The sequence below is a fragment of the Cricetulus griseus genome, chromosome 6, assembly GCF_003668045.3.
Source record: "Cricetulus griseus strain 17A/GY chromosome 6, alternate assembly CriGri-PICRH-1.0, whole genome shotgun sequence".
Lineage (NCBI taxonomy): Eukaryota > Metazoa > Chordata > Mammalia > Rodentia > Cricetidae > Cricetulus > Cricetulus griseus.
In genome coordinates, this window is record NC_048599.1 from 16,682,821 (window position 1) to 16,693,508 (window position 10,688).

The 10,688-nt window shown below is 45.6% G+C and overlaps 1 non-coding gene across 1 annotated transcript; it reads left to right on the forward strand.

The window, feature by feature from the left end:
- The first annotated feature begins 3,558 nt into the window (after positions 1-3,558).
- Positions 3,559-3,720, forward strand: LOC113836509. Its single transcript, XR_003486814.1, has one exon. It is a non-coding gene; the product is annotated as a U1 spliceosomal RNA (small nuclear RNA).
- The last annotated feature ends 6,968 nt before the right edge of the window (positions 3,721-10,688 follow it).

Below are 10,688 nucleotides of genomic sequence, written 5' to 3' on the forward strand. Positions count from 1 at the left end.
CACTCAGTACATTTGGGATAATAATTCATAGTAATTATCAATATTTATTGAGAACTATGTTCCTGATGCTGTCTAACATACTGCATCCACATTAACTCACTAAATCCTCTCAACAGTCCTAGGACGGTACTATGGGGGCCCATTTTACAGGAGAGGAAACTGAGGCATAGATATGAAATTTCTACCAGCCCAGAGCAAACTTCTCATTGAGCCCGAGAAAGTACAAGGAAGATCCACATGGTGGGGACAGCATGGTGGTTGAAGCAGTAGCTTGTGGTAATGCTTGTCCACACCTTAACAGATCAAGGAGGAGAACCAACTCCTGCAAGTTGTCTTCATCATGCTGTACACACACATAGATGTAAATTATTAAATGTAACAAAAGAACACATATGTGCTTTAGAATGTACATGCCTGTGTGTGTGTGTGTGTGTGTGTGTGTGTGTGTGTGTGTGTTTGTGTGTGTGTGTGCAAGAGAGAGAGAGAGACAGACAGACACACACACACAGATAGAGAGCACATTCAGATGTGACCTAGCTTCATAAGCAGGTGTCCCTTCCTCAATGCCATCTCCTCTAACATCCAGAAGTGACAAGCAGGGCCCAGTCCATCAGGGGTCTCAAGACCAGATTCTTCATTCTCTGCTTTCTCACCAGAAGGCCAGACATGCAGCAGCACTTACAGGAAGACTGAGGAGGAGAAAATGATAACATGACCGTGCCCCCAAACATAAGGAATTATGCTTTATATTTCAACGACCAGGTATCTGCTCTTGGTTCTGTCATCCATGGAGTGTTCTTAGTTGCCCAATGTCATTGTTGCTCAAATGCCTATCTGGTTCATGATATCTGGGAGCATCATCCCTATAAAGGGAGCTAGACCTTGAGATGGACTTTCTCATTGCCTTGAATTCCTTACTCTCTCTGGCTCTACCTAGATCCCTAGGCCTGCAGGGAAGGAATTTTAGCAAGGGGGAGAAAGGCAAGTAATGAAGGGAAGTTCATTAGAGTGTGTGGTGGGGAGAGACGAAGTGGGGTGGGAAGGGGGGAGAACACGATGGTACTTGAATGCCCAGCTTGGAGCTTGGTCTCTTCTTGGAGATGGTGCAGGCTGCTGGAAGATCTAGGTAGGGAGTGTTGGAAAGATGGTGGTTCTGTGGATGAGGAGCTGTGGGCTATGACTTGGTTGGGGAACCAGGGTGTCAGGAAGTAAGGAAGGGTGAAGGAGATAAAGGCATCTGGTGGTAGGTGGGAGGGGCTAGAGGAGCTGCTGGCTTGAGGGACAAGTTGAGGAGATGAGTACACTTGCGGGACATTGCAAAGGAAAATGGAGGTGTGGAAATTAAGATAGGGGAGGGTACCCTACTGAAGCAATATCTTCGACTGGGGGGACTGTGACCAGGTGAGCAAGGAGGGGAGGGCAGAGGCGTTCGTTGACTTGGATAGTAAGGGGACCCAGCCTGCATGTTTGGGTCCAAGTGTAAAGACTTGGCTTGTGGTGCCCTGGTAACAGTTTGGTTCTAGTATCATAGCACACCCTACCCTCCACCTCTGTGGCATCAGCTATCAAAGGGGAAGTCAAATGGCTGAGCACGGGACCTTAGGCTGTCCATCATCTCATGACTCTTAGAAGAAGCTTTCATCAAGGGTGCAAAGTTACTGTTAAATGCTGGATGACACAGCAAGGAAAAGAACCTTATTGAGCAATATGGACCACTGCCCACTGCATGCTGAAAGCATCTGCTCAGTGGTTCTGCATTATTTTCAACTTTGTGGCTCCATTCTGTATGTGATAACAAGCACCATGCTGGCTATATTTATTTCAGACCCTTTCCAAGTTCTAATAATTAGATTTTTGGCCATTAAGCCGGACCTCAGCAGGAATACGTTAGTGTGCTTATTTATATCTCATTGGGCACATACATTCTCTTGTAACTAAGGTCTATGGTCCCCCAAAGTATCAGTGTGGAAACTAGAATTGACCCATATATTTCTCGGCCTGTCTTCATGAAGGTCAGCCTCAAATTAGGTTGCCTCTCTGTTACCCTGTCCCCACCAGCTCATGATTCTTTCATCATTTGGATTTTAGAGGATCAGGACCACAATTAAAATGTGGGGATTGTTCTGTGAGAGGAGATGAGGTAGTGAGGAAGGCTTTCCAGGTTGAGGGGTTCAACATGTCCTGATCCCTGTGGGGGAACTCTGCTCTGTAGCTAAGATGGGATGGAGGCTGATGGCTTTCAGACCAAGGTTTCTAAACTCAGAGATTGTGCAGGTACGTCTCACTTGAGAAAAGTAATTATGGCAACCGTTGGAGGTCGGTGGCAGGAGGAAAGTCAAGGAGGCAATAGTCTGAGTGTAAGTAGCATCCACACCCTCATTTAGGAATCAGCTCTGACCAGAGCCATCATTTCAGAGCCCAGTGCAAACTTAAAAAGTTGGAGCACATTAAAAGATTAACTACAATGGAATAATATTTGGCTGTATGAAATAGCAAAGTACCAATGTATACTACATTGTGGGTAAATCTCAGAAACATTCTCTTGGGCTGTGGAGATGGCTCAGCAGATAAAGGCATTTATGTCCTAGCTTGGCAACCTGAGTTCAAACCTTAAATCCCATGGTTGAGGGAGAGAACTGACCCCTGAAAAAGTGGCTGTTTAACCTCTCCATGTGCATTGTGGTGGCACAAACAGCCCTTCCCTACAAACATACAATAAAGAAATGTAGAAAACATCACCCTGCATTACTCTATGTGAAAGAAGACAATTACAAAAGGTTACATATTCTATGACCCACTCATGAGAAATATCCAGAATATAGAAATCCATAGAGATAGAAGGCGGGTGAGAGATTGCCAGGGAGTGTAGGGTAGGGAAATGGAGAATGGTATTTTGATGGTTATGATATTTAAAAGCATGAAGTTTTCTTTTAGGATAATAAAATGTTTCGGAAAGCAACAAAAATGAGAGCTAGACAGGATGATGTGGCAGACTTTGGGGAGCCCCTGTGGAGGGCCCCACCCTGCCTGGGGAGTGGAGGGGGGATGGAGTGGGGGGTAGGTCAGGGTGGGTAGGAGGGGTGTGGGGGAGGGGAGGGAGAGGGAGAAGGGATTGACATGTGAAACAAGCTTGTTCCTAATTTGAACTAATAAAAAAAATAAATGAGGGCTAGAGAGATGGTTCAGTGGCTAAGAGCATTTATTGCTCTTGTAGAAGACTTGAGTGAGTTTGGGTCCCAGAACCCATGTTGGGTGGCTCACCGCTACCTGTAACTCCCGTTTCAGGGACATCTGATGCCTCTGACCTCCAAGGGCACCTGCATTTATGTGTAGGGACCTGCACACAGAAACATACACACATAGATGTAATTTAAAACAAAAAACCTTTTAAGGCAAATGGAAAAAGAGACCAACAAAAACAAATTGTGATTGAAAATGCCACAATGACCTAGTGCTGTAATTAAAAAGCTAACAAAACAAAACGCCAGAAAGAGCTAGATAATGGAGTTGGATGACACATTTGCTAAGTGCCACTCAACTGTTCATTTTAAAATGGTCAGACTTACCTGGCAGAGGGAAGGGGACACACCACAACCACAAAGGTGGTTTTCCCATCTTCTCTTGTACTCTGAGTGTGCCGACCCCTGACATTTCCCCAAATTTGGGAAGCTTGAATGCATTATTTATGGTAGTGGGGAACTACATTCATGATTTTTCCTATATGTATTGTTTTATTTTTAGTTTATCATATATATATATATATATATATATATATATATATGATATCACATATATATGTGTGTGTGGTCAGATTATTTAGTAAATTTTTAGTAAAAATATATTTAATATATTAAATATCATTAATTATTTCAAGATGGTAGCACGAGAGGATACTGAGTACAGTGAGGCCTTTCTTTTTCTTTTCTTTTCTTCCTTTTTTTCAGTAAGGTCTTTCTAAGTGTGAGCCTCATGGGACTAATTAGGAATATGGTCCCAGAGCCATCATGGTTCTGAGAAACTCAGACGAGTGCAGAGAAGGTAGAGGGACAGGGTCCCTGCAAGTTGACAGTGTGTTCCTGGTGCATGGGGTGGGTTGGTCCCTGCTTTCTGAAGCTCCAGGACTCGTGAGGCTTCGCAGACTTTCAATCCCAACCAGACAGGGCCCCACTTCCCATCAGCTACCAGATGGAGAGGGCCTTATCCATGGTCACAAGCATCTTAGCTCGAGTCTCTGGACTCCCACTAGATGACAGGCCCCCATTCCTGTCTCCTCTCCAATCCCCTTTCAGGTCCTGCCACCTTCCTGTCGTCCTGTGTCTCACCTGTCGTCCTGTGTCTCATTCCTGCTGCCTGTGCAGCTAGGCCTCTAGCCTCCTTTCCTGCAACAGCTCAAGTTTATGGAATCATACTCACCCAGCTCTGATATGTGCTAATTATCCACACCTGTTCACAAATACAGAGGCGTGTAGGCTGAGGGAGGGTCTTGCTATCTCTAATTCTAAAGCTCCACAAGAGAGTGTGATGTCACCAAAGTTTGAGTCAGTGCAAAAGGCTTCTGCCCTCCAGGACCTCCTAGCAGTCTTCCAGTTGCACCAGCCTGAGGCAATGCTAACGGTGATACCATGTGGGCTTGCCTGGAGGAGACTGCTTGCCCTCCAGAATGCAGTCTGTCAGATGCATCAGAAGGATCACCCTACCCAGGCTGTTCCAGATGCTCCCACTGCCAGGACATGCCCTGTACATTACCCAGACCAAATCTTTCCAGTTTCCTGGGCACAGTGTTGGGGCTGGGAAAAGTTAGCCCTGAGGGTGGGGGTGGGGTTCCACTTTGAACAGCTCCGGTCCCGAAGCCTGCCTCCCAGCTCACCATTGGGCACTGTCCCTCTGGTGGCTCTGACTCAGTAGTTAATGTTGTTTTTGGAATTGCCTTTGTCAGGGCTCTTGGGACCAGCTGTGGTTGTCACATGAGCAGGCCACCTAGCAGGGGTTTGTGGATCCAGATCTCAGCTACGGCACTTCTGACACCAGCTAATATGATTGATAACTAATATGTAGCCCGTGATGGTCAGGATATATATTTATTAGGTAGCCAACTGGCAGGCAAGCAGAACAAGCCAAAATAGCAGGGAAAAGAGAGCTACCATGTGAGTTCCCTATCCTGACATCACCTTGACCACACTCTGATGAGCGTGGTTGGGCACACCTGTAGCCAGCACTTAGGAGGCATGGTTACTGTGTCTCCCTACGTGTGTGTGTGTGTGTGTGTGTGTGTGTGTGTGTGTGTGTGTGTGTGTGATCTCTTGGTTCATACTAGTGACTCAGACATTTCAGACATTTTGGATAAGCACAACAAATTTCATAATTACCCGTCATTAACCACCATCCTCACATTTCATCTAGTTCGGGTATCAAAGCTGACATTGACACAGGATTGTGGGACCACAGGACAGGCTTGACTAAATTATCCAGTCCAAACTTCTGATTAGTCCATCAGAGCATTGAGATGTAGATGCAGATGTCTCCTCCTGATGGTCTTCTGGCCTGACAGAATGTGTTTCTGATTGCAGCTGTTTACACTAAGGATTTTCAGTGCGTGGGACACTTGCGGATTTGGCTACTCTCGCTAGCAGCTTGCTCCAGGGTTCCCCATCTCTGCTTCAGTAGGGCTAGGATTACAGGAGGCCCGCTATGCCTGCCTGGGGCAGAGTTGTTCTGAGGTCCTCACCTGTATGTCGCAAGTGCTTTGCCCACTGGGTCCCCTCACAGCCCCCTCCCTCCATCTGTAGGCATCTTACGTGAATTCCCTTTCTGGCCTCCCCTCCGCCCTTTATTTGCTTTTGTTTTGACACAGGGTCTCTCTACGAAGCCCACGCTGGCCTGGAACTTACCATGCAGCCCAGCCTGGCGTCCAACTTCACATCCTTCTGCCTCGGCTTCTGAGTGCTCAGACTGTTGGTCTGAGACACCACACCCAGCTAGAAGTCTTTCATCAATTCTTCAGTGTGAGGCCTGCCAATTACTACAGACTTACAGGCACCTTGAGCACACTGATGTTCTCTGAGAGGGAATGGGGCCTGCTCATACTGAACTAAGCCTTTTCCCATTCATGTGTCACACCCCAAAATGTGAATATGTTTAGACATGGGGTTTTTAAAAACTAAATTTGCAAAAATTAAAATGTAATTACAACATTTCCCTCTTCCCTGTCCTGTCTCTACCCCTCCTATGTCCCTTCCATCCATTTCCTTCAATGCCCCCAGTCCCTCTCAAATTGATATTCTTTTTGTGATTGTTATTGCTACGTGTATATGGATAAATATAAAAATACAATCTGCTGAGTGTGTTTCCTGTGGCTTGTGTGTATATGATTGCAGGGCTGACAACTTTGTATAGGACAACTAACCAGGGGGTTCATCCCTGGAAGTGGTTAATTCTCCCTCTCTCAGCAGTTATTAGATGTCTGTAATTCTTTGTCTAAAGTGGGACCTCATGAGATTTCCCTTCCACGTTAGCATCTCTATTGATATTGACATTGTTCAGATCTTGTTTAGGTAGCCATGTTGATGAGACTTCATGGGGTGTAGCTTCACTGTCATTCTTAGGACAGCACAATGTCACAGCAGACTTCCTTGTCCTCTAACTTTTGCAATCTTTCAATCCCCCCCTTTCAAGATGTTCCCCGAGCCATAGGGCCAAGAGTTGTGTTATGGATGTATCTGTTGTAGCTGGACTTCCCATGATCATTCGCTATTTGCATTATGAGGTGTGGTGGTTTTCTGTAACGGTCTCCCTTTGAAGCTTCTCTGGATGAGCGGTGAGAGCTACACTTATGGAGATGGGACTTAAAAAAAAAAAACTGATTAAGGCGAGGCAGTGGTGGTGCACGCCTTTAATCCCAGCACTTGGGAGGCAGACGCAGGTGGATCTCTGAGTTTGGAGCCAGCCTGGTCTACAAAGTGAGTTCCAGGACAGGAATGACTGTAACACAGAGAAACCAAAAGAAAGAAAGAAAGAAAGAAAGACAGAAAGAAAGAAAGAAAGAAAGACCCAACAACAAAAACCAAAAAAAGAAAAAAAAACAAAACAAAAAACCCCAAACCAAAACAAACAAAACAAACCCCAACAAAACAACAGCAACAAACTGATTAAAGTGAAATGAGGCTCAGTGAGAGGTTCTAGTGCAATGTGCCCAGTGTCCTTATGAAGTAGAGATCAGAACAGAGGTGAGCATGTACACGGAGGAAGACTGAGTGGGTACAGTAGAAGGGTGGCCATCCACAAGCCCAGGAGATAGTATTCATAAGAAAACCACCTGCTAGCTCTTGGAATCACAAGGAGATGAAACTTTTATGAAGCCATTGGCTGCCCTAATAATCCAATATTGATTCTGTCCCAGGCAGTGGCCCCTCCCTCCTAGAGGGAGTTATTGTGTGTGACTACCGCACTTAGTGGCTAAGGACACAGAAGGCACCTACAAAGCAGAAAGACAACTAGAATCCAGCTCCCAGCAGGCTGCCCCACGGGACAGCTCATGTCAGATGGTTGACAGCATCCGTACTCTTCTGGAAAGTTGGGCCCTGATTTTCATGTCTCTTTGGTTGATTCCCTCAAATCCAATTGGACTATGGGTTTCTGTCCCTTCTGCCTTCTAGTTTTAGTGTGTTTGTATATGTGTGCACGTGTGCACGTGTGTGTGTGTGTGTGTGTGTGTGTGTGTGTGTGTGTGTATGCTAAACACATGTAGACAACTTAGAATTAACTTTGCTCTTAAGTATATCTAGATGCTGGGACCCAGTGGGAGGTGATGGTTTCTGAGCCATCCCTGGTTGGGGCTGACTCATGTTAGGGACTGATCCCCAGAATACAGTTGGGAAGGATAGCCATGGTGGGCTTTGGAGGTTTCAAGTCTGTTGCTCCTGAAGTGTGGCTTAGGGTCTCATGTGGCTTTCTGGGGCCCACTTCTGTGACATTCAGGGGCTGAAGCTCACTGTTAGCTTCATGGATGCCTGAGCAATGGTAGATGAACAAAGAACAAAGTTCACCCCTTTCTGAGGGTTCAGCCCAGATGGCATTTCTAGACAGGAACTGATTATACATGTTGAGAAAGGCCAGTGTAGAAAGCTGACACGGCCACTGATTGGCTGGCCAAGGTTACTGGGAGCAAGGAAGACTGAAGAGAGGGTGGCGAGTGTCTAGGAGGAAGGGTCCCAGGGTGAATCCTTATCGCTGACAGCCGGCTTCCTTCCGGGCTCAGTGCTAGAGGCCAAAAACCAGTTGTCTCAGCTACAGGGCACATTTTCTTAGAAGAGCAGAGGGCAGATGAATTAATGCATGAGTGTGAAGTTTGGGGGATATGAAGGAAAGTAAAGGGTTCACACAGTCGGGGAGAAGGCTTGATCTATATGAGGCAGAGTGATTTACAGAAAGGAGTGAGGCGCAGGCTTGTTCCCATCACTTTTCCGTCTCCGGCTGAACTATCCCCCTGAGCCCTCTGTGTCAGTTCTAAAAAATAGCGCTGGTAAGAATACTGTAATAATGTAAGCTCTGAGATCCTCTGGTGCAAGGCCCCAAGTTAAAGCCCAATATTGTGTCATAGCCCAACATTGTGAAACAGCAAGGGCCTCAAAGATCCTCACTACAATTCTCCTCTCCACTCTGTTGCTGCTGAGATGGTTCCCCAAATATCAAACCTTCCTTATCTAGGAGACCCTGTAGAATTCCTGCTTATCCCCAATGGCTCAGTTTTCTGTCAGCTCACAGAGCCACCCAAACAAGCCCATTACACCTGACCCGCTTTAGGCCCCTGGATGTATTCACTCTTTCTAAGTACGAAGCCTGTGTGGCTCTGTGTGGTGTACTGTGTCTTCCTGACCCAAACTGTCCTTGTCATAAACTGCTAAGGTTGAGTGTCTCTTTCACACTTGGGTAGGTGGGAATCTCCTTCATCAGTCCAGTGCACAGGAGGCAAGAAAGGCAGATGGTCTCTCCAGCCAGATACCATCATTTGAGCCTCTCTTGAGAGTAATCTGCCCCTCCCAATTTATTTTAGCTGACCTTTTGGAGTTTTGAAGATTAAGTTCTTGCTAGGTCAAGTAGGAAGGCCCCCTTGGGGTCTTGTGTGTGCTTCATGCTCTGACCTCTGAATGATCTGTTGCCCCCTTCATTTGACTCAGGGCACCAGGTCCAACCCCTCATGAGTCCTCTTAGCAACCTACTTGGCCTTTCCTCTTGGCTTTGAGGACACAGACACTGGGATTTCTGATGACTGTCATGACTTCCATTCTAGAAGAAGGAGTGTCTGAATGAGCAAGAGGGAGTCTTCTAGGGAGTGAGCCTCTGTATAATTAAGGGGTTCAATGAGATATTTACTAGTTATCTCTATCTGTTAGAATAAAAGGTATAGCTGCTATAACAAAATACAACTATAAAGCATGGCTTATAGAACCAATAAGCTCCTTGTCTCCTGTACCACAGTCTAAGGTATTGTTTCAGGTTAGCAAGTAGCTCTGTCCAACATGAATATTCAAGAGTTCAGGTTTGCACACGAGCAGGCATGTGTATGTGTGTGTGTGTGTGTGTGTGTGTGTGTGTGTGTGTGTGTGTGTGTGTAGAAGTTGAAGTTCTATCTTCATCAATTACTCTCCATTTTACTATTGGAGATAGGGTCTTTCCATGAACGTTCCAATTTGACTAGGTTGACCAGTAAGCCCCTGCCTCTTCTTCCCCAGCACTGGGGTTCCAGATGGGTGTTGCTATGGCTGGCCTTTTCTGTGGGTTCTGAGGATTGAACTCAGGTCTTCATGCTTGCATGGAAAGAACTTTACTGACTGAGCAATCCTTCCATCACTTAGGCTCATCTTTGTCTGATTTCTGTTTGATCATTGTTATCTCATTGGTGGAAGGAGGAAAAATGTACAAAGCCAGGATCAACAGGCTTGTTGTAAACAAGTGAGAAAACAATGGCTCATATTGTGTCCGCACATTCCTCATCTCTGGAGCCTGGGGTACCTGCAGCCTCAAGGCAAGTGAGGAGACACAGTCTTTGGCAGGATGGACACTTGGGATTACACACATGATATCTTAGTTACATTCCTATTGCTGTGATAAAAAAACTGTGGCCAAGGCAATTTATTAAAAGAAAACATTTAATTTGGGGCTTATGGTTCCAGAGGGTTAGTGTCCACAATGGTGGAGCAAAGACATGGCAGCAGGAACAGCTGAGATATTATAGCTTGACCCTCAGTTATCAGTCACAAAGAGAGAGGCACACTGAGAGTGGTGAGAGTCTTTTGAAACTTTAAAGCCCACCCCCACTGACACAACTCCTTCAATAAGAACACACCCCTTAATCCTTCCCAAACAGTTCCACCAACTGGGGACCAAGTGTTCAAATTTATGAGCCTAAGGATGCTGTTTTCATTTGAGGTACTAAATATGACTTACTACACCCAGCGCACGTACACACACACACACACACACACACACACACACACACACACACACTTTTAAATTAAAGTAAAAAGAAGCAGGTGGTGTTAATTTTAATATTATATCTTTACTGAATATTTGTGTAAAAGTCATCATTTCAATACACAATGTAAAATCGACATTTTATACCTTTCTAATATCAAGTCTTTTAAATTCAGTGAGTTAATTTGTGTTTCCTCTACATCTCTCTCTCACCATCC